The following is a 26,309-nucleotide window of genomic DNA, read 5'->3' as shown; positions in this document are numbered from 1 at the left end:
GTTCATAGTAGTTCCCCTCATGAAGGGACAGACTCAGTTCAGCTGATGGTTACAGGATTCCCTGTGAATGTGCAGCAGTGTATATTGGCGAGACCAGGTACACCGTGCAACCTGCATCAAGGAGCACAGGAGGTATATCTGTTTGGGTTACCCGGAGAAATAGGCAGGAGCAGAGCATTTCATTCACAATGGCCATAGGATTGACTTTGATGGCACAAACTACTGTGCCGCGTCAGTGGCCTGGTGAAGGAAGCCATTGAAATAGAACGAGAGAAGAGTGTTGACAAGGATGAAGGTCTCACTCCAAGTAAGAACTAGAATTCACTTGTAAGCAAGAGGGAGTGGGGGTGGAGACAGCGGAAACCTGATTAGTTGAAGACTAACCAATCAGGAAGGACAGTTGACGTCAGTACGTTTACCACCACACTAAATGTGCCCAGGCATCATCTCTGATGAAGATGACAGAGCTTGTCATTGAAACATCAGTTAAAATTAATACCTGGTAGCCCAAGAAGAGTTTATTCCTAATTGAAATTGCTAGGTTTGACATGTAGCTTTGTGACTTCTTTGAGGATAATGGCCAAGAATGCCAAATTAACTCAACGTTAATGCACCGATCTGATATTCTGCCATCTCAGTCCTCAAAAACTGTTGGACTTGTGGACTATTTCCAGCACTTATTACTCATATTTCTACTACTGGATCCCAGATGTGCTCACATGAGATGGTTAGTCAGCGGAGGAGAATTACCCATATATCTCTTCATAAGAGGTTAATGCATTCAAGATAGAACAGGGAAATTGGAGATTTTTTTTTACAATATACTTAGGATTGTTATAAATTCTGAATATGCAAGAACCTAGAAATGTTTTCAGGCTGCACTGGTAATGTATTGATAAAATGTCAATATTTTCCAATGTTTGATGCAATTTTGTGGCTTTACAATCTGAACTACTCCACTTTGGAAATTAGACTCAGCATCTTCTATTTCAATTTGTGCTTGTGCAAAAAAATTGCTTTCCATGTTTGGCATGCATGGAATGATGTCAATCCTTCTGCAACTCCCAGTTAAGAATATTGTTGGGAAAGTTTGGTCATGTTAACCTAATTGATCTGTTAGTCAGAATAGAAGACTGAAGTAATCCACTCACACACATCACAAAAAATTGTATGTTCTGCTGCAAAGCCCCCCGAGGGTGAACTGCTGATTCTGAAGCCTGCTCCAATTTATAACAGTGGTTTTCAATGAAGTACACACTTAAAACCATCCTAAAACAAATGCTTTTGTTATGGTTGCAGTGTGTATGTTGGAATAGGTGGAGCTGACAAGCAATGAGGGGTAGGCCAAGAAAGGCTCACTTCTACAGAATCTAGTGTCCAATGCCAACCCTAGCCCCACCACCCCGAGAGTCTAGAGAGCAACTCTTCTTTCTCATTCTCTCAGGGGAGTACATTGTCTATAGATTAGGATTTTCAATGTGTGATAGAGGTGTGCAAAGTTTCATTGCTATTCCTCCAACCATGCAGTCAAGCCTGTATATCTCTGCCTGCAGAGTTCAGGTTCACCCCCAGATTCCTAACTTCTGCATTATTACAAGCTGCACCAGTTGATTTCAGTTAAATCTTACAGGCTGATACCTCTGCAGCATTTTGATGTCACAACAGGGTGCTGGGAACAGACCCAAATGCAAGACACAGACACTGAAGTACAAGGAAAAGGACTTGACTAGAGTAAGGACATGACAGGATTCTGTCAAGGAGCAGGGACAAGAGCACAGATCTGGGCCAGGGAAAGCAGGACCAGGACTAGGAACCATGGACTAGGAGACAAGGCTTGGACTCCAAGACCGAGACTGGACAAGGACCCAAAACCTGCATCTTGCTTCAGGCTCGGACCCCAGAACCAAGCAAGGACATGACATGGCTTCAGGACAGGATGTGGCTGGGGTCTTTGCTCTTGAGGCCTGAGCTTGGGGTAGCTCCAAGTCACAGTTCAGCCAGCAACCTCAGCTGGCTACAGAAACAGCCAAATCCCTACCTAGCTCAGAGTGGCTGGCAGACACTCAGCTGGCCCAGGAAACAGCCAAATCCATACTGCAAAGACTACTCCAACAAGTGGCAACAAGGTTCCATGAAGCAGTGGTCCTCCAACCAGGCCTAGGGATCACAAATGGTTTCACTAGCCTTCCATCAGCAGGTTGCTCCAAGGAGGACTGACAAGACAAACCAGCAGCCCACACTCAACCCCAAGGCTACTTATATTGCAAGCCCAAAGATGGGAATCAGGTGCCTATGATTAACTCAAACAAGTCCACGGACCGGACCGTGAACCGGAATCGGGACTTCACGGACCAGACCATGACATTTGAGGACTAAAGATAATTATTACTCAAGGAAGATATACTACCTCTACCTACTTTCAAATCAATCAAGTTTATTGTCAAATGCAAGATGCAATGACAAACATATGTGCAGCATCATCACCACAAACACTTGGCAGTATATATGCAGCATTCACAAGAAAAGCATAAATTAAACATAAATTATACACAATCTTGATAAGAAAGGACATAATCTGCTAAAAGCCTGTATTAGTTCAAAGTGATCAAAGAGATCATAATATTGCTGAACTAGAGATTGGGATTTTGTCATTCCTAGCACTGAAAATGGCTGAAGGGGAGTAGTTGCTCTTAAATGTGGTGGTGTGGGACTGCAGCTTCTGTACCTCCTACCAGATGGTAGCTGCGAAGGGATGACATGACCTGGATGGCGGAGATCTTTGATGATAGGTGTTGCCTTCTTAACTCAATGCCTCCTTTAGATACCGCCAATGGTGGGAAGGGATGTTAAAAAGTCAATAAGTCATAGAACAATGCAACACAGAAAAAGGTACTTTAACCCATCTAGTCTGAGCCATACTATTTATTTGCCTAGTTCCATTAACCTGAACTTGTATTATAGCCCTCTGTATCCCTCCCATCCATGTAGTTATCCAAATTTCTCTTAAATTTTGAAATTGAACTTGCATCCATCACTTCCGCTGGCAGCTCGTTCCAACTGTCACCATCATCTGAGTGAAGAAATTCCCCCTCATGTTTCCTTTACACTTTTCACTTTGCACCCTTAACCCATGACTTCTAGTTCTAGTACCTCCTAACCTCGGTGGAAAAAGCCTAACTGCTTGTATTTACCCTTCATAATGTTGTTTACCTCTATCAAATCTCTCCTCATTCTTCTATACTAGTTGCAACCTATTCATCCTTTCCCTATCACTCAGGTCCTCCAGTCGCAGCCACATCGCTGTGAATTTTCTCTGCACCCTTTCAATCTTATTGACATCTTCCATGTAGGTACGTGACCAGAACTGCACACAATACCCTAAATTAGGCCTCACCAATATCTTATATGACTTCAATATAGCATCCCAACTCCTGTAATTAGTACATTGATTTATGAAGGCCAATGTGCCGAAAGCTTTCTTTACAAAACTATCTAATTGTGACATTGCTTTCAAGGAATTATGGATCTATATTCCCAGATCTTATTGCTCTACCACACTCCTCCTTGCCCTCCTGTTCACTGAGTAAGTTCTACTCTGGTTTGTCCTCCCAGAGTGCAAGACCTCACAATTGCCTGCAGTAAATTCCATCTGCCATTTTTCAGCCCATTTTTCCAGCTGGTCCAGATGCTTAGATTTGGCTGCATTTTTAGCTTTCATCATCTTGCAACAGTGACAGACAATTTCCTCTCGACAGCAATTTGTTCCTAGGTGATAGCAAACAGAATTCTGAACGAATTAGTGTGAGATGCCACAGAAGCTGTCATGCTTTGAATGATATTTCCATTTGTCTCCATGGAAACAGAAACCCGATCACTCAGCTATTGTGAACTTAAAGTAATAATGCCAGGCAACATTCTACTTCCAGATTCACACAAATTTCTGAAATGAACTCCTCTATGCAATCTATCAAGTTGGTGAGCCTATCTTACATGAGTCCCATGGGTCGTTTGAATGAGAAAGAGGAATGTATTTATATCAGCCTTCCCGATTGTGATTATATGAATCACCACAGAAGGTACAAATGTGTGGATTCTCCTGTTTGGCAAGACAGCATACTAGCCTTTGCTTCACTTGCCTGACTGCAGCCCTCTAGTGTCAAATGTTTGAGCTCCTTGTCAAAAGTTTTTCTTTAACCTGTTTTCTTCTTTCCTTTCAATGTCTGAGCTGGTCTTTGACATTAGTTTAAGTAGTAATGTGCTTTTCATCCTCTAAATCATCAACTGAGTATTGCCTGCTCTCCCTGTCTTGGTAGCTCTGCAGTGGTGAGTGGAGGGGTTGCAGTGTTAGTGGATTTATGCAGATATCTCAAGAGATTCAGTGAGAGAAGCCAATGGGTTTAGCTATGCTCTATATAGGGCTTTGTCACTAAATGGTAAGCACAGAGGTATAATCACTTCCATAATGGATGAAGGGGTGATGATGCAGGCAAAATAAGATACATGCTTGCCACAAGAGTACAAGGTTCCTTCATCAAAAGTTGATGCATGCTCCTCGGCCGCCCCAGTGTCCCAAAGGAGGCTGCTTTCTCTAGCCTCATTGGGCTCTGAGTCCAAGAGTCTCTCTTTGTCGTGTGTAGGTTGTACCACACAGTGAATAATTCGTCATTGAAGATTCTTCTAACTTATGTTGGGATTACATTCTTATTGAGCTGAGGACTCCATCTTTGTAGCCATAAAAATTCATCAAGGCATCCCATATTAATCTTCAGTGCAACAGCCAATTTCTCATTTAAAGGCAGATGTCTAGTTCAATAAAAGGACCATAGGCAACCCTGGTGTTGTGTCTGTATTTTGGTCTAAGTGTCTGTTTCCCAACCTCATCTTTGTGTCAGCTGTTGGGGTTGTATTTAATTATCTAACACACTATTTGCAACAGTAGTGCAGCTCACTGGAGAAAAACCCTTCAATAGTTTGAGTTCTTAATGTGTTGCCCTGCAGTTATGTGTCAGAAACTCTGTGAAATTCAATGATAACTATTTGGGATCCTTGTTATTTCTCTTATATGGAGGCACTGCTAATTGAAAACTCAATAGATTGTGATCTAAACTGCAAACCTAATGCAGCACTTGAATTGGACTAGGTGAAATATAAATTGTTGGATTCGTCCTCCAAAAACAGTGCTATTGAATCTCTGGAGTAAGGAGTTTTACCGGTGCAGCTGGTGGATGCGTGCCTCCTGACTGAAATAACGCATTTCACATCAGTATATGACCTTCAAGGTCTTTAAGGAGTCTGTATCCTTAGGCTGATTTTAGCTGTTACTAATCTCAGAATAACAAGTGCAATGGGAATAGTTGGAAACACGGGAGCTCTCCATGTCTGACCTAAATAACGGATGGACAGACAAATTGAGATGTTTGCAAGGTTCACTCAGTAAACAAGGTCGTCTCGATTATTTTAAGTTACTAATTCCAGTTCATCCTCTGTTCACATTGAGTTTGAGCTACTGTTTAACTAGCTCCGGAGAATAAAATCACCATTCTGGTCTGTGGGAAGTTTCTGATATCAGTTTTGTAGCAACAGGATGAAAATTGGCAACTCAAGTGAATTTCTGAGCTGTTGTTGGATCAGCACACAAATAGTGGAAGATGAGTATAAATCTATGGGGGGAGAGATTTAGTTATGGAGTGGAAAAGTATTTAATTAAATTTGAGACTTTTCTAGTCAAGGTAAGTAAAAGTCAAATTTGAAGTGTACTAAATATCCACACCATGCAAGAGAAAGTTTGACTACTATTTACTTAATGTGTATAACCTGACCTTGATGAAGAAACTGATGCTGGCTTTTGATTCAATAGATCTACTCGTCATCTACATTTTGGCCAGGTAGATCAAAGAACTTATTTTTCTTGAGTCAGTGTTAACCAAACAGGTGCAATTAAAAGGTAAGAGACAGCAGGTACTATTGCACACCACAAATCATTGGGTCTCCACACAGAGATTTTACAAATGAAATTCAGAGCATTCTTAGGACAAAGGATAATATGCCCTTTTGCCCCTTTGACACATTTGCCTCAGCTCCGTTATTTTCTGTGCAATAAGACCATTCACCCACCCTGTCTGTAAACAAATCTAGTAGCTTGATGCTGCTCTTTCTGCATCCAAAGCAGTAAATATTGCTTTTCACAACAAACAAGTAATCAGTTCTGACACTAATGAAAGCAGACTGATGTTTTCTGATAAAGCTTGATGCAAAACTGTTGAAAGCATCATTTTTGTAAGCATCATAAAAATTATAATTTTTTGGCTTTGAGGACAAATATTTTAGAAAATCAGTTTAGCAACAAAATGCAAAATGGTACCTTTTCTAAAGGGGAATGCTAACATTCTGGGGAAATCACAATGTGATTCTCCAGCAACCACCTAATCTCCCGATCGCCACTCACTGCCTCACCCCACTAACCATTACAGGACATCGCCCTTTCAAAAATAACCATCACCAGAGTAAATAAGTTTTGAACTCTATATCATCGATCCAAAAAATAGAAACAGATTTGAAACCAAAGGAGGGCAAGAGGGATTTCTTTGCTTGAAATGTTGAAAAACTTTGGGAAGTTCAACATTAGAAGTTTATAGATGCCTAGTCTTTGAGCATATTCAAAAGAATGACTAATAAGTTCTTCAAATCTAGGAATCATTGAAGAACGGGTTTGGGTGGTAAAGTGGCTGAGGTAGAATATCAGTAAGGATGAATGGTGGAGCATACTCAAAAGACCATCTAGTGTACATCTTTAATTTAGGGAACCTACTACCAGTATTCTGGTGCTACTGACAGACGTTCCTGCAAGTTATGCCACAAAAGCTAAAAGGCCAAAAGTAATCTTTGAGTAATGTGTATAAGCTTTATTTTAAGGACCATGAGTTTACTCTAGGCTCCTATCTGCCTTTTATGTATAACCCTCATGTGGTCTTCAACAAAATCACAGAATAACCTTATCTTTCAAAAAAAACAGTCCAAACAAGGTAGCCAGTCCAGGAAGTAACATCGCCATGAAATCTTTCACCATATCAGGTTTATTTGATATTCGTCAATATAACACTGTTCTTCACAAATAGGACACTTTATTGTCCTTGCTGCTTCCTATGGAGCAGATGATCCTGTTTGTTTTATTTTGGAACTTTGAAACTTTCTCACAGCTCAGAAGCTCACATCACATTGTGCCTAAGATCAGATCTTGGTTTTATTCTTAGAATTATATATGTTTATTTTATATCCACTGGAGAATAACATCTGACAAAATCATTGATTGCATCTGACAAGTTGAGGTCTTCAATCTGATGCACACTTGGAAGGTTACGAGTAAACAATTTTAAATGATTTTTCTTGAATTATTTTAGACCCTCTAAAATTTACATTATGCAAATTGAAATATATCCTTATCATAATTTGTTATGTTCCAAGTTATTGAAATAGAGTGCATGGAGAAGAGATAATAGTGATTGCAGGAGAAATAACAAAATGCTTATTTACTCCTAAAGTTGAAAATTGAACAGAATAATAAGGTTCTGTACATCATACACATAAATATTGCAATTTTTTCCTTCGCTTCTTGATTTTAGCTGTAGAGGGAGAGCATCTATCACATGTATATTTTTTTAAAAAGTCTCCATAAATTCAGATTTATTTAAACATTTGTTTCAAATAAAATATTTGACATAAATTTACATTTGTAAGTTTTATTTCAATGTTCGTTTAACACTGGGGAAAGCAATCTTACCTGCTGCTGTGGAGTGCTGATCCTAAAGGAGGCAGAGTTGAAGTCAGAGCAGTTGCAGACTCTGTCACTGCTCTAAAGAAAAACCATCAAGAGTACTGAGAACTCCCATCTCTGACAAGCATTCAAGATCAGGAAACATGACTAATTTGGCACATGATCTTAAAATCTATAAATGCACAATCCTCAAGTGGGATATTCACTTACTTCGAAGAAGCTTAGTTTAGCCATGGGTAACTTGCAGCAAAATGTCAAGATCAGCACTGATAGGTCACCCACATTCTCTGTATTCTCCACAATTCAGGGTAGCACAAATGTTTGAAATCATTTTACATTCTAATTGTGCTCAAAATTTCCCTTGCCTTTAGAGGGATTTCAGAATTTCCCAATTTCATTTAGCTTTGAAGATTTCTCCAGAGTTCTCTTCCAAATGCCAATTTGCCTCATCGATCAAGGGCTGGACTGTGCTCAGCTGTGGCAGCTACAGTAATTCCCTATAGAGCTATACATGCTATGCCTGTTTCATGTCAGCTTGTCATTGACTTCCACTGATGCATGAAAGTCAGAGACAAACTGGAGGTTAGGTACCAGTAAATTTGACAACTTGGTCTGTTCTATTACGTAGCATGATCCCATTCAATTGCCAAATTTAAAAAGAGGGGTAAGTGGCTTATTTTTCTTTATTTTGCTTTATCTTGCTGATTTAAATTAATTTCAAGGACAGAGGGGTCCCATTACTGTTGGCCTGTCTTACTGAAATATAACTTTCTCACAAATATTTACGAAGCATTTTTTTTCCAAGATAGTAATTATAATAATAGAATAAGACCATAAGACCATAAGGTATAGGAGCAGAATTAGGCCATTTGACCCATTGAGTCTGCCCCATCATTTCACCATGGCTGATCCAATTTTCCTCTTAGTCCCAAGCTCCTGTCTCTCTCCCCCAACCCCTGCTTCCAGTACAATACAGGTGGCTATGGAAAAAGGATATCTCTGAAGTATGGAGATCTCAAGTGAGCTGGGGACTAAGATGTTTAAAATAAAATGTTAACTTTAAAAATTATTTCTCAATGCCTCTAAGATATTTAACTAACTCAAAGGCATTTGACAGCAGACTTCACCTGGGGTCTTGTCACTCAGGGCCAATACTGTTTTGTGGGAGGATTTCAGATTGCTTCAGGTTATGTTCAGAATAATTATATTTGTGGTGATGAAAAGAAGCAAAAGTAGATTGAAAGTTTGTCATCCTGAAATCTTTTTGAAATTGTATAGTGTTGATGAGTAATCTTGAGTACTAGATAACGCTGTTCTCTGTATAGAGAGGAATGTTCTTACACAGAAAGCAAGCAACAATAGTCAGTGGATTGATTCATGGAATTCAAATGGGATGACACTGAGTGCAATGCTTCAAAGATAATTAAGTTGTAGCAGTTCTCATTCCAGAGAACTGAATATTTGTTGAAATTCAGAATTAGAAAAGGATCTTTTTCAGTGTATGCATCGCTTTCTATCCTAGGACCCGACAATTTTTACTAGCTCTTCTCCCACATATTCATGGTTAGGTCATTCACTTCCAGATGTCTTTCCCTTGATCTATTATACACTTCCCTCAAGTAATTGTTCCTGGGATTCTATGACTCACAATTAAGTGTAACACATCCAATCTTTGTTCATTCCTCAAGTTTCCTCCCAATTTATTGAAAAATTATCTGAATTACTATGTTGATAGTTTGCACAACTATTGGGTGTGAAGAGTTTGGGAGAGAAACAGGGAAATGAAGCTGTTATCAGTGCTCAACTTACTCAAGATGATTGTCATGGACCTTATAAAGTCCTTTGTGGACGTGTGTACCCACAAAATTATCCAAAGTCTCCCCAACCAGAAGCCCTGGATGAAATAAGAGATCCGCAATCTGCTGAGGGTCAGATCAGTGGCGCCAGGTATGGTGACCCAGGAAAAGTACAAGAGGTCAGGTATGACCTGTGAAAAGCCATCTCACATACAAAGCGGTGACTCCAGACCAAACTTGAAACACAGAAGGATGCTTGACAGCTGTGGTAGGGCTTGAATGCTGTCAGCCCCTACAAAACAAAGCAACACATGTGACAACAAGGTTTCACTCCCAGATAAGCTCAGTGCCTTTTATGCTTGCTTTTTGACTGACAAAGCTTGGAGGCACCTTCACATACTCTCACAACCCCCGATGACCTGTCTCTGAGCCCTATTTGAGAGTATCCTTCAGGAGGGTGAACTCACGAAAATCACGATGGCCAGACAGTGTACCTGGCCAAGTACTGAAGACCTGTGAGGATCAATTGGCTTGAGTGCTCACTAACATCTTTAACCTTTGGCTTTGACCACTTGAGGCACTCACCTGCTTCAAAAGGGCTTCAATTATACTGGTGCCCAGGAAGAATGTGGTAACCTGCCTGAATGACCATCATCCAGTAGCAATTATATCCACCATGATGGGATTCTTTGAGAGGTTGTTCATGAAGCATATCATCTCCTGCCTGGGGAGTGACTTGCATCTGCCTCAATGTCCCTACTGTCACAACAGGTCAACAGCAGACACTGCTTCATTGGCTCTTCACTCAATCCTAGAATATCTGGTCTGTGAAAGAGCGTACATCAGATGCTCGTCATTGTCTATAGCTCGGCATTCAACACTATCATCCCCTCGAAACTAACCAATAAGCTCCACCCTAGGCTATGATACCTCCTTGTGCAACTGGATCCTCGATTTTCTCAGTTGCTGACCCCAGTCAGTATCGATTGGCAACACTATCTCCTCCACAATCACTATAAGCACAGGTGCAGCACAAAGCTGTGAGCTTAGCTGTCTGGCTACTCACTTTATATTATTATTTAAGTTTGCTGACAACAACACTACTGTTGTGCAAATCAAAGGTGGTGGCAACTCAGCATATAGCAGGGGAATTGATAATCTGTTTGAATGGTACTACAACTATCTCTCATTCAATGTCAGCAAAGCCAAAGGGCTGATATTAGACTCCAGGAGGAAGAAACCAGGATTCCTCGAGGTTTTCTGGTCTTCTCCAGCAGTCCAAAGATGTGCCAGTTAATAGGTTAATTGTAAATTATCCTGTGATTAGCCTAGGGTTAAATAGGTAGGTCGCTTTGCCTAGTCCATGCTGTATCTTGAAATAAAAAAGGTAACGCTAAATTCCTTGGCGTTATCATATCATAGGATCTGTCCGTGTTAAACTGCTACAGGAACCTGTAATGTGTTGGATTGTTTCTGGTTTTTCTTGGCACTTTCTACATTTACCATCTTGAATTTGTTGGTATTATACTATATATTTTTGACATTTTTTGTGTTAACCACATGGTCCTGTATTGCCACAAGGAACCCCTCTGTTTTTGGGATGAGATCTCCAACTCTGAGCCAGACATTTGATGCTTCCTTGTTGATATCTATTCTGCTCAGATTGTGGGATAGTGGAGCAGTGACTCTCTGATGAAGAAGCACTTGCATCTGTCCTTGGACATGAGTACACTGTTGTGGGATAAACAGCTCTAGAAAAAAATATATGCAGGTAAATGCTTCAGTTATTTTCAGTTTTTTTAATGTCATGATTTGTTGATGTTTAAGGTGTTTTAATTGTCTTTTGTTATTCTTTTAACTTTTTATTTTAATCAATTTTAATCAAATCTGTTACTATGGAAGTGAATATGCAAGTCTAGGAATTGGATAATTGAAAAAGCATATGTTAGTTTTTAGGCCTAAATTGTGCACAAAAATAAAACCATTCTGAACATGTTTTGAAATACCCGAGGTTATTTCTTGCTGAAATCCCACCCAATAGGGAATTGGATCAGAGACTTGCTGTCTCAGTCCATCTTCATGCAGATACCATTTCCTTGCCTCATGCAACGTTTTAAGAACAACTTCTTCCTGTCTGCCATCAGAATTCTAAATGATCCATGAACCCATGAACATGATCTTGCTATTCACCTTTTGTACTATTTACTTTGCAACTTATAATTGTTTTTGTGTCTTGCACTTACGTTGAAAATCCAGAAGAAAGTCCTGAGAAACAATTGCGGAGAGTTACAACAAAAAATAGAATGGCTGAAAAGTCTATTATTTCAGTAAGTCCCTACTTCACTGTTTCTCTCCAAAGCTTTTACCAACTCTTTGAACTTCCATAAATATCAAACACTTAGACTGCTTAACTTTAGGCACTCTTTCAAATCAATCAGCCACAAAGGTTACTGATGATCTCTGTAGCTAATGAGACATGAGACAACTGCAGAGCAGGGGAAAAGGTTGAGTTTGGAATAAAACAGTATCAGCAGCAAAACAAATCAAAATGTTACACTGGTATGATCTTGTCCCTTGTTTCACCAGCAATCTTTCCTCAAACACAAATTGCGTCAACAGCTTAAGCTGACTATTGCTGAGAATATTTAAGGCTTTGGCTTCCCAGTAACAAGCCTATAGCATTTAGCTCATCCCATAAGGCAGGATCAGCTGTTTGCATTTTTCAAAAGTTGTACGTGAAGCTGCAAACCTAATATGAAGTTCCAGAGGGAGCTATTGCTACTATTACTGGCTATTTGGAACGATAACATAACAGAAACTCAAGTTAGAAACCCACCTCTCCCACACCCCAGGGAAACAAATACTATGAACACATTTCCTTAAAAGAGAAATATTCAATGTTAAGACACCTGTTGCTGGTACTAATTTCTTATTCTGGGAGCGATGTGGCAAACTGATATACTGGTACACTAAACCTCTTCTTTCCCAATGGAGATAATTTAATCTACAACATCTACAAGCCTGATCACATTACGGCACATAATCAAGTTGAGCCATCTTCCTTTGAGTTTTAGTATCTTAGCTTCAAATATTCTGTAAGCTATATTCAAAAATTTAAGAATTCAATTGTGAATGAATTCAATGAAGAACAAAAAAATGCAAACATAATTAAATTACAGGAAGATTATGGCAAAATTTAGTGGGAAAGTAGCGAATTGGGAGGCTTTTAAAAATGAACAGAAGGCAACTAAAAATCAATAAGGAGAGAAAAGATGAAATATGATGGTAAACTAGCCAATAATGTATAAAAGTTTGGCAGAATCTTTTACAAATACATGAAGTGTAAAAGAGAGGCAAGAGTGAACATTGGACCACTGGAAAATGATGCTGGAGAGGTAAAAATGAGGAACAATGAGATGGCAGACAAACTGAATAAATATTTTGCATCAGTCTTCACTGTGAAAAACACCAGCAGCATGCCGGAAATATCAGAGTGTCAGGGGCCGAAATGAATGTTGTTGCTATTACTCAGGAGGAAGTGCTTGGAATATCGCAATGTCACTCCATTGCTTAAGAAAGGAGGGAGGCAAAAAACAGGAAATTATAGGCCAGTTAGCTGGATCTCAGTGGTTGGAAAAATGTTAGAATCCATTATTAAGGATAATACTTCAGGTACTTGGCGGCAATTAATAAAATAAGTTGAAGTCATCATAGATTCCTTAAGGGAAAATGTTGCCTGACAAATTTGTTGGAATTCTTTGAGGAAATAACAGGCTGTTAAGCCGAAGGAGAGTCAGTGGATGTTGATTACTAGGATTTTCCAAAGGCCTTTGACAAGCTGCTGCTCATGAGACTGCTAAACAAGTTCAGAGTCCATTGTATCACAGGAAAGATACTGGCACTAATGGAAGATTGGCTGATTGGCAGGAGGTGAAGTGCGGGAATAAAGGGAACGTTTTCTGGTGGGTTGCCAGTGACTAGTGGTATTCCACAGCGGTCAGTGTTGGGTCTGTCACATTTCCCCTCCATAGATGTTGCCTGACCTACTGAATTCTTCCAGTATTTTCTGTGTGTGCTGCCCCTGCAGCTATCAAATGATAAATGGAGCAAGTCCTTTAAGTAACTGATGAAGAGAGAACTGAGGAAGTGGGTGAGGGGAATCTTGATACTTCATGTGGGATTGGCAATAAAATTATTTTCCTTGTAGTTTAACTTTCTTATGCTTGCTTGTATTTTTACTTAACACCTACATACATGTTAATTGTTCAGCGAGCTTTTTGTTGTTTACAGTTGCCTCTTTTTTTCTGGAAACCTCTTGGTTTCAAGTCCCATTACTTGAATCTTGCAACTTAATTGGTTAACTGTTATCTGTTGGAATTTCAGTTGAAATATTTCCTCTTTGTTTTAACCTTAATAGTATATATTATAGTATTCCACATTTCCTCTGTTTCTCATCATGCTTCTGCCTTCACCTCCAAAATGAAACTGTTAAACTTCTGGTTGCAGATGGTCCTACAGTTACTTGTGTAGCACGATATTAACGAGCCACTTATCATCAAAACTCTGATGCTGGTAAGCCATCCTGCATGAGGGCAGTTTGCTTTCTCATCAGAGGCCTCATTCACAATCATGTTGGAACTTCATCTGAATCACAAGGTAATGGGCGTACCACAGCAGCATATTCAGTTAGAGAGGTCCTGTTCTCTTCTGTAGCAGGGATGAAGGTCATATCTGAACTGTGGTAAGGCAATGAATGGCACATCAAGGAATGACAAACTGGAAGACTGCTCTGACTCCCAGAAAAACCTGACAACTTTGGACAAAGAAACCTCTGCTCAAGAATCTTGATATTAGTCCTCAATATGGTTGGCCACTGGGAAATTCCGCTTCTAGGGAATGGAGCAGAGATGCTTGACAAAGCAATCCTCCAAATTACGTCTGGTTTCACCGGTGTAGAGGAGGCCACATTGGAAGCACCAGATACAATAGACTGATTTGCAGGTAAAGTTTTGCCTCACCTGGAAGGACTGTTTGAGGCCCTAAATGAGGTGAGGGAGGAGGTGAATTGGCAGGTGTAGCATTTTGGTTGATTGCAGGGGTGTGTGCCAAGATGGAGATTAATAGGGAGGGACAAATGGGCAAGGGAGTCTTGGAGGGAGCAATCCCTGTGAAAAGAAGAGAGTGGGGCTGAAGTAAAGATGTGTTTGGGGGCAGAATCCTGATGAAGATACAAAACTCTGGTGCTTTGATATAAACTAAGGTTGATCCAGTTAGAACAATGCTCCCAGGGCCTATGTGCTGTTATACAAAGATGGAAAGATGAGCCTCAAATATCACAACGGGTCTCCGTGGACACAATCTCATTAGTTTTCCACTCTGATTTAGAGCACCTAGACAAATGAAAAACATACGCCAGGCCCCTGTTAATTAATTGGAGCTTCAACACCAGCATTCCCTCAATAATAAAAACCAAACTTAGACAATCAGACAACAAGACATAGGAAAAATATTAGGCTAAAGGGCCCATCGAGTATGCTCTGCCATTCCATCGTGACTGATTTATTATGCCTCTCCAGATTTATTATGTCATTCTCCTGTCTTCTGCCCATAACCTTTGACACCCTTACTAAAACAGAAACTGTCAACCTCCACTTTAAATACATCTTAATCACAGTTGTTTGTGGCAATGAATTCCACAGATTCACTACCCTCTGGCTAAAGAAGTTCCTGATTTCTGTTTTAAAGGGACATCTTTCTATTCTGAGGCTGTGCCTTCTGGTCCTGGACTCCCCCACTGTAGGAAACTTCCTCTCCACATCCACTCTATTTCGGCTGCTCAGTAAGTTTCAATGAGATCCCTCCTCATTTATCTAAACTCCAGTGGTTATAGGCCCAGTGACATCAAATGCTCTTCATACATTCACCCTCTCATTCCTGGGATAATACACGTGAATTTCCTTTAGACCTTCTCCAATGCCAGCATATCTCTTCTTAGATAAGGGGCCCAAAACTGTTCACAATACTCCAGTGAGGGCTGACCAATGCCTTATAAAGCCTCAGCATTACATTACTCTTATGTTCTAGTCCTCCTAAAATGAATGCTAATATTGAATTTTCTTTCCTTACCACCGACTCAGCCGCAGGTTAACCTTTGGAGGAACCCTGCACGGGGGCTCCTTTGCACCTCTGATTTCCCAACTTTCTCCCCATTTAGAAAATGGTCTATTCCTTTATTCCTTCTACCAAACTGCATAATCGACCATACACTACATTTCATCTGCCACTTCTTTGCCCATTCTTCCAATCTTTGCATTGTCCACAAACTCAGCCACAAAGCCATCAATTCTATCATCCAAATTATTGGCATATAACAAGAAGAAAAGCAGGCCCAACACAATCCGAAACACCGCTACTCATGGCATCCAACCAGAAAGGACCACCCTTATTCCCACTGTTTTCCTCTTGCCAGTCAGCCAATCATCTATCCATGCTAATATATTTCCAGTATGGGTTCCTATCTTGCTGAGTAACCTCATGTGTAGCACCTAGTCAAAGGCCTTCTGAAAATCCAAGTAAACAATATCCATTGTCACTCCTTTGTCTATTCTGCCTGTTCATTCATCAAAGAATTCCAACAGATCTGTCAGGGAAGATTTCCCCTTCAGGAAACCATGTTAACTTTGGTCTATTTTTTCATATGCCTCCAAGTACCCCAAAACCTCATCCTTAGTAAGGGATTCCAACATCTTGCTGAAGTCAGGCTAACTGGTCTATGATTTCCAGTCTATTGCCTCACTCCCTTCATAAAGAGCGGACTGAAACACAGAAAATGCTGAAGGAACTCAGCAGGCCAGGCAGCATCTACAGAAATGAATAAATAGTCGATGTTTCAGGCTAAGACCCTTCATCAGGACTGGGGAAAAAAAGATGAGAAGTCAGAGCAAGAAGGTGGGGGAGGGGAGGAAGAAGCACAAGCTGGCAAGTGATATGTGGGAGGGAGCAAGGGAGGGAAGTAAAGAGCTGGGAAGTTGATTGGTGAAAGAGAAAGGGCTGGAGGATGAGGTGACCTGATAGGAGCGGGTAGAAGACCATGGAAGAATAGGAAAGAGGAGGAGCACTATAGGAAGGTGATGGGCAGGAAAGGAGATAGGAGAGGGAGGGAAACAGGAATAGGGAATGGTGAAGGGGGTGGGGGCAATTACCGGAAGTTCAAGAAATCGATGTTTAATCCATCAGGTTGGAGGCTATCCAGATGGAATACAAGGTATTGCTCCTCCAACCTGAGTCTTGTCTCATTGTTGCAGTAGAGGAAGCCATGGACTGACATGTAGGGGAGGCCATGGACTGACATGTCGGAATGGGAATGGGAAGTGGAATTGAAATGAGTGGTTAGGTGGATAGATACTTTATTGATTCCAAAGGAAATTACAGTATCACAGCAGCATTATAAGTGCACAGATATACAACTATTAGAAGAGAAGTAAGAAAGAATTAAAAAAAAACAAGCCTTGACCCTGCGATGTGCAGCTGGATCCTGGACTTCCCGTCAGACCGCTGGTAGCTGGTAAGAGTGGGCTCCCTCACCTCCACCCCTCTGACTCTCAACACAGGAGCCCCTCAGGGCTGCGTACTGAGTCCCCTCCTTTACTTCCTGTATATCCATGACTGTGTCGCCACCCACAGCTCTGATCTGTTAATTAAATTTGCTGACAGCACTACATTGATTGGCCTAATCTCAAACAATAACGAGGTGGCCTACAGGGAAGAAGTCATCTCTCTGACACAGTGGTGTCAAGAAAACAGCCTCTCCCTCAATGTCGCAAAAACAAAGGAGCTGGATGTGGATTACAGGAGGAATGGCGACAGGCTAACCCCTATTGACACCAATGGATCTGGGGTTGAGAGGGTAAACAGCTTTAAGTTCCTCGGCATCCACATCACCGAGGACCTCACATGGTCAGTACACACCAGCTGTGTGGTGAAAAAGGCACAACAGCGCCTCTTTCACCTCAGACGGTTGAGGAAGTTTGGTATGGTTCCCCAAATCCTAAGAACTTTCTACAGGGGCACAAATGAGACCATCCTGACTGGTTGTACCACTGCCTGGTATGGGAACTGTACCTCCCTTAATCGCAGGATTCTGCAGAGAGCGGTGCGGACAGCCCAGTGCATCTGTAGTTGTGAACTTCCCACGATTCAAGACATTTACAGAGACAGGTGTGTAAAAAGGGCCCAAAGGATCACTAGGGACCTGAGTCAATCTAACCACAATCTATTCCAGGTGTTACCATCCGGGAAACAGTACCGCAGCATAAAAGCCAGGATCAACAGGCTCCAGGACAGCTTCTTCCACCAGGCCATCAGACTGATTAACTCACGCTGATCTGAGTGTACTATGTTACATTGACTGTTCTATTTATTATAAATTATTATAAATTACAATGATTACACATTGCACATTTAGAAGGAGGCATAACGTAAAGATTTTTACTCCTCATGTATGTGAAGGATGTAAGAAATAAAGTCAATTCAACTCAATAATGGCTGAAGGTAAGAATAACCTCATATAGTGCTCTTTCAAGCTGCACAGTTGTCTTAGTCTGTCACTAAAAGCACTCCTCTGTTCAGCCAAGGTGGCATGCAGAGGGTGAGAAACATTGTCCAGAATTGCTAGGATTTTCCATAGGGGCCTTTGTTCTCCCACAGCCTCCAATGTGTCCAGTTTGACTCCTAGAACAGAGCCAGCATTTCTAATCAGTTTATTGAGCCTGTTGGAATCCCCCATGTTGATGTCATTGCCCCAGTACACTACCGCCTGGAAGATTGTACTGGAGACAACAAACGGGTAGAACATGCAAAAGAGAGGCCTTCATACTCCAAAGGACCTCAGTCTCCTCAGGAAGTAGAGGTGACTCTGGCTCTTCTTGAACACACTCTCTGTGTTGGTGCTTCACTCAAGTCTGTCATCCAGGTGCACCCCTAGGTACTTGTATGTCCTCACCAAATCCACATCTTCACCTTCAATAGTAACAGGGAGCAGTGCAGGCTTAGTCTTCCTAAAGTCCATCACCATCTCCTTTATTTTACTGATGTTAAGCTGCAGATGATTCAGCTTACATCATTTGACAACGTCCTCCACCAGGGCTCTATATTCATCCTCCCATCCTCTCGTTACACACCCGACTATTGCCGAGTCATCAGAGAATTTCTGAAGATGACAGGACTCAGTGTTGTATCTAAAGTCTGAAGTATACAAGGTAAACAGCAACGGAGCCAATACAGCCCTTTGTGGGGCCCCCAGTGCTGCTTATAGCCATGCCCGACACACAGAAACTGTGGTTTTCCAGTCAGCTAGTCCACTATCCAGGATACAATAGAAGGGCCAGCCTGCAGTGAATGGAGCTTTTCCCCAACAATGAGGGCTGTATGGTATTGATGGCACTTGAGAAATCCTCACAGTACTGCCCTGCTTATCCAAATGGAAGTAGGCTCTGTTCAGTAGGTAGATGACAGCATCATCAACTCCAATGCGCTCCTGGTACGAAAACTGCACGGGATCATGGGATGATCTGACCAGGGGTCGGAGGTGAGCCAGGACCAGCCTCTCTAGGGTGATCATGATGCATGAGGTCAGGGCCACTAGACGGGAGTCATTCAAGACTTTCGGTTGGCCCTTCTTGGGTACTGGGACCACACATAATTTTTTTCCACACAGTTGGGACCTTTTCTAGGCTGAGACTCAGACCGAAAATGCGCTGGAGAACTCCACATAACTGTTCAGCACACTCCTTCAGGGCCTTGGGGTTCACACTATCCAGTCCCAATACTTTGCCGTGTCTGAATTTCCCCAGAGCCCTTCTCACCTGCTCAGTAGTGAAGGTGAGTCCATGATGACGGGGGAGTTGGTGGAAGGTGGGGGCTAGGGGAGATGAAGATCAGGATGATAGCAGTTGGTATGTGGAGGTGTGGATGGTAGGTGCAGGTCAAGAAGGGGACGTAGACAGTGGTAGACTGTGTTGTTCATCCATGTGTTGAACCAGAGGGGGAAGGAAGGAGGAGGGGAGATATTGGTGTTGAGGGAGCATTGGGTGCCTCAGCACCTGGACTGGTGTGCTGAGGGGTGTGAACAGGAGGGGAATTGTCAAATCTACTGAAGAATTGGTTTGACTCATTAGCCCATTCCCGGCTGCACTCCGAGGCTCTACAGCTGGGCTGATTGAAGCCATTGATGTTCTTAATGCCTCATCACACCTCCCGTGTGCTACTTTGTGCAACCTTGTTCTCCAGCTTTCTCCTGTATTCCTCTTTAGCCACTTTGATATTCACCTTTAGTTCCCTCTGTACATGCTTCCGTTCCTCCCTGTCTGTCCTGTTGACTACAAGGAGATCCCACTTTTTCTGGCAGACAGTTCATAGGCCCTCAAGGAACTGGTCTCCCAATTCACATCGGGTCTCACCGATATACAGCAGGCCTCGCCGAGAGCACCAGATACAACAGATGACCCCAACAGACTCACAGGTGAAGTGTTGCCTCACCTGGAAAGACTGCTTGGGGCCCTGAATGGTAGCGAGGAGGGAGGTGTAGGGGCAGATGTGGCACTTGCTTTGCTTGCAAGGGTGTCCCAGCAGGGAGGTCAGTATGGAGGGACAAGTGGACAAGGGAGTCGCTTAGGGAGCAATCCCTGTGAAAAGGATCCTGAGGATGAGGAACCCTATTGCTGGTGTGGTGGCAGGAAGGTGGGGTGCGAACAGATTTGCGCAGAATGGAAGAGACGCAAGTAAGGGCAGTGTTGATGATAGAGGAAGGAAAGCCCCTTTCTTTGAGGAAGGAGAACATCTCATTAGTTCTGGAATGAAAAGTCTCATCCTGAGAGCAGATGAAGTGTAGACGGAGGAACAGAGAGAAGGGATGGCATTTTTACAAGTGACAAGGTGGGAGGAAATATAGTCCAGGAAGCTGCAGGAATCAGTGGGTTTATAAAAGATATCAGTAGAAAGACTGTTTCCAGAGATAGAGACAGAGGGATCGAGAAAGGGGAGGGTGGTGTTGGAAATTGACCAAGTAAATTTGAGGGCAGCTTGGAAGTTGAAGTCAAAGCTGATGAAGTCAATGAGCTCCACATGCATGCAGGAAGCTGCACCAATGCATTCAATGTAGCATAGAGTGATATTTACAATTTTCCAATCCTTTGAAGCCATGCAAGAATCTATGATTCCTGAAAGTTTACTACTGACTTCAATACCTGGCCTCTGTACCTCCCATGACAACTGTATCCTTGATTTTCTTATCAATAGGTTTCAATAGGTACATTTAATGTCAGAGAAATGTATACAGTATATATCCTGAAATTCTTTTTCTTCACAAACATCCATGAAAACAGAAGAGTGCCCCAAAGAATGAATGGCAGTTAAATGTTAGAACCCCAAAGCGCCCCCCCAGCTCCTCCCTCCCACGCACAAGCAGCAGCAAAGCAACAACAGCACCCCACAGCAAAAAGGCATCGGCACCCTCCACTGAGCACTCAAGCATGCAGCAAAGCATCAATAAAGACACGACCCTGCAGTACCCCAAAAACTACTCATTCATGTGGTAATTCAACATACCACAGGCTCTCTCTCTCCCTAATAAGGGAAAAAGAGGTGTCCCTGTTTCACAGCGAGATGAGAGACATAACAAACCAATCCGCTGATTTATGGTGTTAAGAGTCTGTTGTGTTGCTTTTTCTGAGCTCTGTGCCCAAAGAACTGCCTCTGGGCACACAGCCAGCAGCCAGCTCACTGCTTTCGATCTTCTGTGTACTCCCATGACACATCAGGCAGTGTCACCAGCCTCAAATCCACCTGCCTCCAGAGCCATGAAAATCTGGCACCTTGAAGGTGTACTAGTCTTCCAAGCCACGTCCTTGGCATATCAAAAAGCAGCCGGTGGTAAGGCCTTGAGAAAGGGTCCCATTTCCTCAAAGAACCAAAGACAGCATGTAACTCCGGGCCAGGGTCTTCAAAAGAACCCTGAAAAGGTAAAAAAAAAAGAGATATTAAAGATAGAAATAGAGCTGCTTTGAAATATGCAAGCAAAGCAGTCGCCTTTAGGTGCCATCACCCTAAGCTCCGCCCAAAGTCAGTATGGATTGATAGCAACATCTTCTCCTAGTTCATTATCAATACAGGCATCTCATAGGGCTGTGTGCTTAGCCCCCAGTTCTTATTGAGTAGTCAATGGTGGAAAGGGTGAGCATCAAGTTCATGGGCTTCAGCACCTCAAATGGTCTCTCCTGAGCCCCACACATTGAAACTATCATGAAGAAGACATACGAGTGGTTTGACTTCATTAAGAATTCACCAAAGCCTCTTAGAAAATTCTACTGGTGTATGGTGGACAACATTCAGACTAATAGCATCACAGCCTGTTATGGAGCCCCCAGTGCAGAGGATCTTAAGCGTCTGCAGAGGATTACGGACCTAGCCAAACTTCTTCACGGGCACAACCCTCCTCTCCATCAAGGACATCTTCAAGATGCAGTGCCTCAAGAAGATGGCATCCATCATTCATATCCTCACCATCTGGGACCTGCCCTCTTCTCATTAATACGATCAGGAAGGAGGTACTGGAGCCTAAATTTCCACATTCAACAATTAAGGAACAGCTTCTTTCCTTCCACCTTTTGAACAGCTCATTCATTATTCATTCTTTAATGTATTATTCATTTACTTTTGTCTTTTTACTGTATTTTGCAACACATTTCATGTCATATATCAATGATAATAAATCAGATTCTGATTCATAAGCAGATTACTATGGAATAGATGCCGGCCATGGCTTGTTGAGGTAATGTATGCATTTAATTGGTAATTGCTTTTTTATTATACATTTAGGAGATACGGTGATCTGCCATCTAGACAGATTATAAGTACATCAACATATTTCAAAAGGGAAAAAGAGTGAATGCCAAATACAGTGTTACAGGTGCAGGGGAAGTGCAGTACAGGTAGAAAAATAAAATCAATGGCCATGCTGAGGCATATTCAGAGATCAAGAGAGAACTTGGAACCTCACAACCATCTCCACCTCAGTACCATTGATACTCCACCCTGCTACTTAATAGGAAAGCTGACATGAAATTGGCTATCATGACAGATACATTCAGAAGCTTCCTTACAAAAACTGGTGATCACTTTGTGTAGAATATATAGACGATACTGGAAGAATATCAAAAAACAGCTACTGTTATACATCAGAAAGAATGTGCAGAAATTATTCCTCATAACCATAACGTTGTGCAGCTAGTGCATTTGGCCATCATTACATTAATTTTGTTCCTCTTTGCACCTTGTGGTGAATTGGGCGAAAACCTTGCCGTTTCTTTAGCATTTGTGTGTTTATTATGAGGCTGAGTTGTTAGCTCGAAGCTCAACCCAGCACCAGTGGAAAGTATGCAAGGAGCCGGCTGGATTCAAACCCAGCACCATTCACCTTGAAGTCCAGTGCAGATGCCACTACACCACTGACCAGCAATTACAATATATCATGCCTTGAAGACCCTTACAATTTTTTCCTACTTTTCAATCACTCTGCAGTACCGTTTTTGATACAGAACTATCATGGATCTTCACAGTTCTCCAATAAATTATCTTTACTAAAGAACGTGGTATTGAAACTGAGGTAAAATTTGTGTTGCAAAAAAATAATTAATGTTTGATGATCATAAAGAACCATTCACTCAGAGCACAAATTTCTATAAATGGATTGTACTGCTTTTGGTGTACTAAGCATGATTACATGGAGGGGTAAAACCAAATGGCACAGTCCTCTTCAAAACATTTGTGCAACTGAAAACAAGCTACAGCAGTATTAGCAACTGTTTCGCCCTTAAAAACCACATCATTCATTACTGAGATTGTCATGGTCCAGTCTGTGAAGTCCGCATTCCAGTTCATGGTCTGGTACATCAACCCAACCTCCAGGTTTTCCTGTCTACCCTGTTTCTGTTCCTGTTGAGCACTAATTGAGCCAGCTGATTCTCGGTGGGGCTGGCTGCATAAATACCTCCAGAGGCCAGGGCGTGGCTGCTGGATTGTTCTTGTCCTTACTCCTTGTATCCCTTCCCCTGCCTTCTGTTTCCTCGCCTGAAGCCCTGCCTTGTCTTGCGGGTAACTCTCACCTCACTTTGCCTGTAGTCTTGTCTTGGAGCCACCCTGTACCTAGCTCCCTTCCTGTTCCTTGCCTCCGTCGGGTAAGCCAGGCCGTCTCGCCGTTACCTACAGTTGGTTCTGTCCCTTCCTGTCCCTTGCCTCCATCTGGTAAGCCAGGCCATAACACAGCACCTACGGTTGGTGCTGTCCCTTCCTGTCCCTTGCCTCCGTCGGGTAAGCCAGGCCGTCTTGCCGTTACCCTATAGTTGGTGCTGTCCCTTCTTGTCCCTTGCCTCCTTTTGGGTGGAGATCCGTGCCCTTCCCAGGAGTACCTCGCCCTTCCCAGGAGGAGCTTCAAGACCCCAAGTCTCTCGTCCCCAGCCTCGCCTCAAGTCTCTCGTCCCCAGACTCACCCTGCCTGCCAGCCAGGCCTCGTCCTTGCCTAGTTCTGGGGTCCGAGCCAGAGGAAAGACCCAGGTTCTGGGTCCTTGTCCAGTCTCTGGCTCGGAGTCCAAGCCCGGGCTCCTAGCTCTCTTGTCCATTCCTGTTCCAGGTTCCTGGTTTTCGTGTCCATGTCCTATCCCTCACCCTGTATCCTAGTCCTGTCCCTAGTACTTCAGTGTCTGTGTCTTGCACTTGGGTCCGTTCCCAGCCACCACCTTAGGACAGAAATAGGTTTCTATTGGTTTGGTAATATGATTAACTCCACTTTCTTATGCAGCACCAGGAAAAGATAGTCAGGCAAAGGAAGGGACAATCCTTATGGCAATTGGACACTAGAAATATGCACCACGCAACATTTGGTAAATTATATCACACAATATATGGACTTCAATAATAAAGTTATGTACATCTCCAGTATCAGTCTCCTTCCCTGTCCCACGATTGTGCTATCCATGGGATGATCTACAAGCTAAGCATTATTTTCCTTTTCATTACATTGCTGTCCAAAAAGGAGTTGTTAATTTGAACACAATCTGTGTTCTGAAGCTGTTTTGTGAAGTGTTCTGGTGTCAGCCGAATCCACATGAGAGTTCTGGAGCTGCTTTATGAAGTTCACCGGTGTCAGCCTAATGACAACTTCAATGGCACCTTTGAAGAATGGTAATGTCTCCCCGCGATTGTTAAATGATGGCAATTGTGTTGACCTGAAAGTTCAAGTTTATGTCACGCTTTACTTCAAGTGATCTCTTTAGGATGTGTGTAACACTGACAGATATCCCAAAATGACCTAAATAAAACGGCCTCGAGCAATTTTGGGACAGGTCTTATTTAATTTGAAAATGCTCACTTATATTATTTACTCCTTTTTACTCAATTTTGAATCAAGTTGCCTTGAAAAATAGTAGCACTATAGTATTGTGCTGTAGTATCCGGTATAGAATAAATTGCTACAAACATTATAAATGTAAGCACAACAGAAGCAAAATTTATAATAAATAGTATTTATTTTATACTGGAATTACTCAAATTGGGCCACATTTGCAGGAACAGAAACAGAGCAAATGTCTCAGATCGGAGATAGTTTTTCAGAACCAATGAAGATTCTCTCACATGAAGCATTGACTCCATTTCTCTTCCTCCAGAAGACAGACTTACTGAACATTACTAGCATCTTTCTGTTTTTATTCTAGATTTTCAACATTCTGCATTATTTTTGATTCTCAAAATATAAGAACACGCAAAAAAACTGACAATGCTCAGAATATCAGGTAATATCCATGGTGAGAGATGATTCTGACATCAGGTTAATAATCTGAAATACTGATTCTTTCAATTGATGCTGCCAAATAATTGTGTTTCTGACATGTTCTGCTTTAATTTCAGACCTCCAGCATCCGCAGTTTTTGTTTTATTTTTGTTTGAAGCTGATGCTTGGAGCATAATGCTGCCTCATTCCAACAGATAGTTTACTCAAATTACAAAGTTTTCATCAAAATACTGCAAGAACTGTACATCAACTAAATGCTTTTTGGAGAGCCAACATGCAATAAACATAAGATTATTACCCTACCTTTCCTGTCTTGCCCCAGATGGTGTACTGTCACAATACAGAGATTCAGAGTTGTCCTTCAATCTGAAAACGTCAGGTCACAGGAAACACACTTTCTAGGAATCATTGTTTGGCCTGAATAGCCATTTGATTGGTGTGAAAGACAGAGACATTGCTGGCAATAGCTTTTTCAACAAGATCAGTAAGTACCCCTTATGCTGCCACCTAGTGATAATCAGTACAATTACTTTAAAAGATCTCATACCTTCTTTTAAATCAGATTGCTGGAAGGGTGTTTGCATAGCTGACTGGGCAGGTATGAGGAACCTTTGTAGAAGTTTTCCAGTGAGACAATGTGTCTCCGTCCATTAAATTGCCTATTGATTACAAATGCTGTGAGACTAGAGACATAGAGCATTACAGCACTGAAACAGGCCCTTTGTCCAATCTAGTCCATGCCAATCTGGTGTCCTGTCTAGTCCCATCTACTGTATGCAGTCTATAGTCCTCTATAATCCTTTCATCCACGTACCTATCCAAACTTCTCTTAAATGTTACAATTGAACCTACACCTACCAGTTCTACTGGGAGTTCATTTCACTCTCGCACCTCGTGCGAG

At 42.0% G+C, this 26,309-nt stretch overlaps 1 protein-coding gene and 1 long non-coding RNA gene across 2 annotated transcripts in view; one reads left to right on the top strand and one right to left on the bottom strand.

Annotated features, from left to right (window-relative positions):
- Positions 1-7,883, bottom strand: part of LOC134354297 (immunoglobulin superfamily member 22-like) — a 75,129-nt gene extending 67,246 nt beyond the window's left edge. Inside the window, exon 1 of the mRNA XM_063063227.1 lies at positions 7,778-7,883. The gene's annotated coding sequence lies outside the window, so the exon portion shown is untranslated. The remainder of the gene's footprint in view (positions 1-7,777) is intronic.
- Positions 7,884-8,343: 460 nt separating this feature from the next.
- LOC134354296 (uncharacterized) lies at positions 8,344-25,699 on the top strand. Its single transcript, XR_010019763.1, has 4 exons — positions 8,344-8,435; positions 11,230-11,338; positions 25,332-25,409; positions 25,525-25,699. It is a non-coding gene; the product is annotated as an uncharacterized LOC134354296 (long non-coding RNA).
- Positions 25,700-26,309: the final 610 nt, after the last annotated feature.

The sequence above is a fragment of the Mobula hypostoma genome, chromosome 11 (assembly GCF_963921235.1).
Source record: "Mobula hypostoma chromosome 11, sMobHyp1.1, whole genome shotgun sequence".
In the NCBI taxonomy this organism is placed as follows: Eukaryota; Metazoa; Chordata; class Chondrichthyes; order Myliobatiformes; family Myliobatidae; genus Mobula; species Mobula hypostoma.
This window is presented reverse-complemented; position numbering and strand designations above follow the sequence as displayed.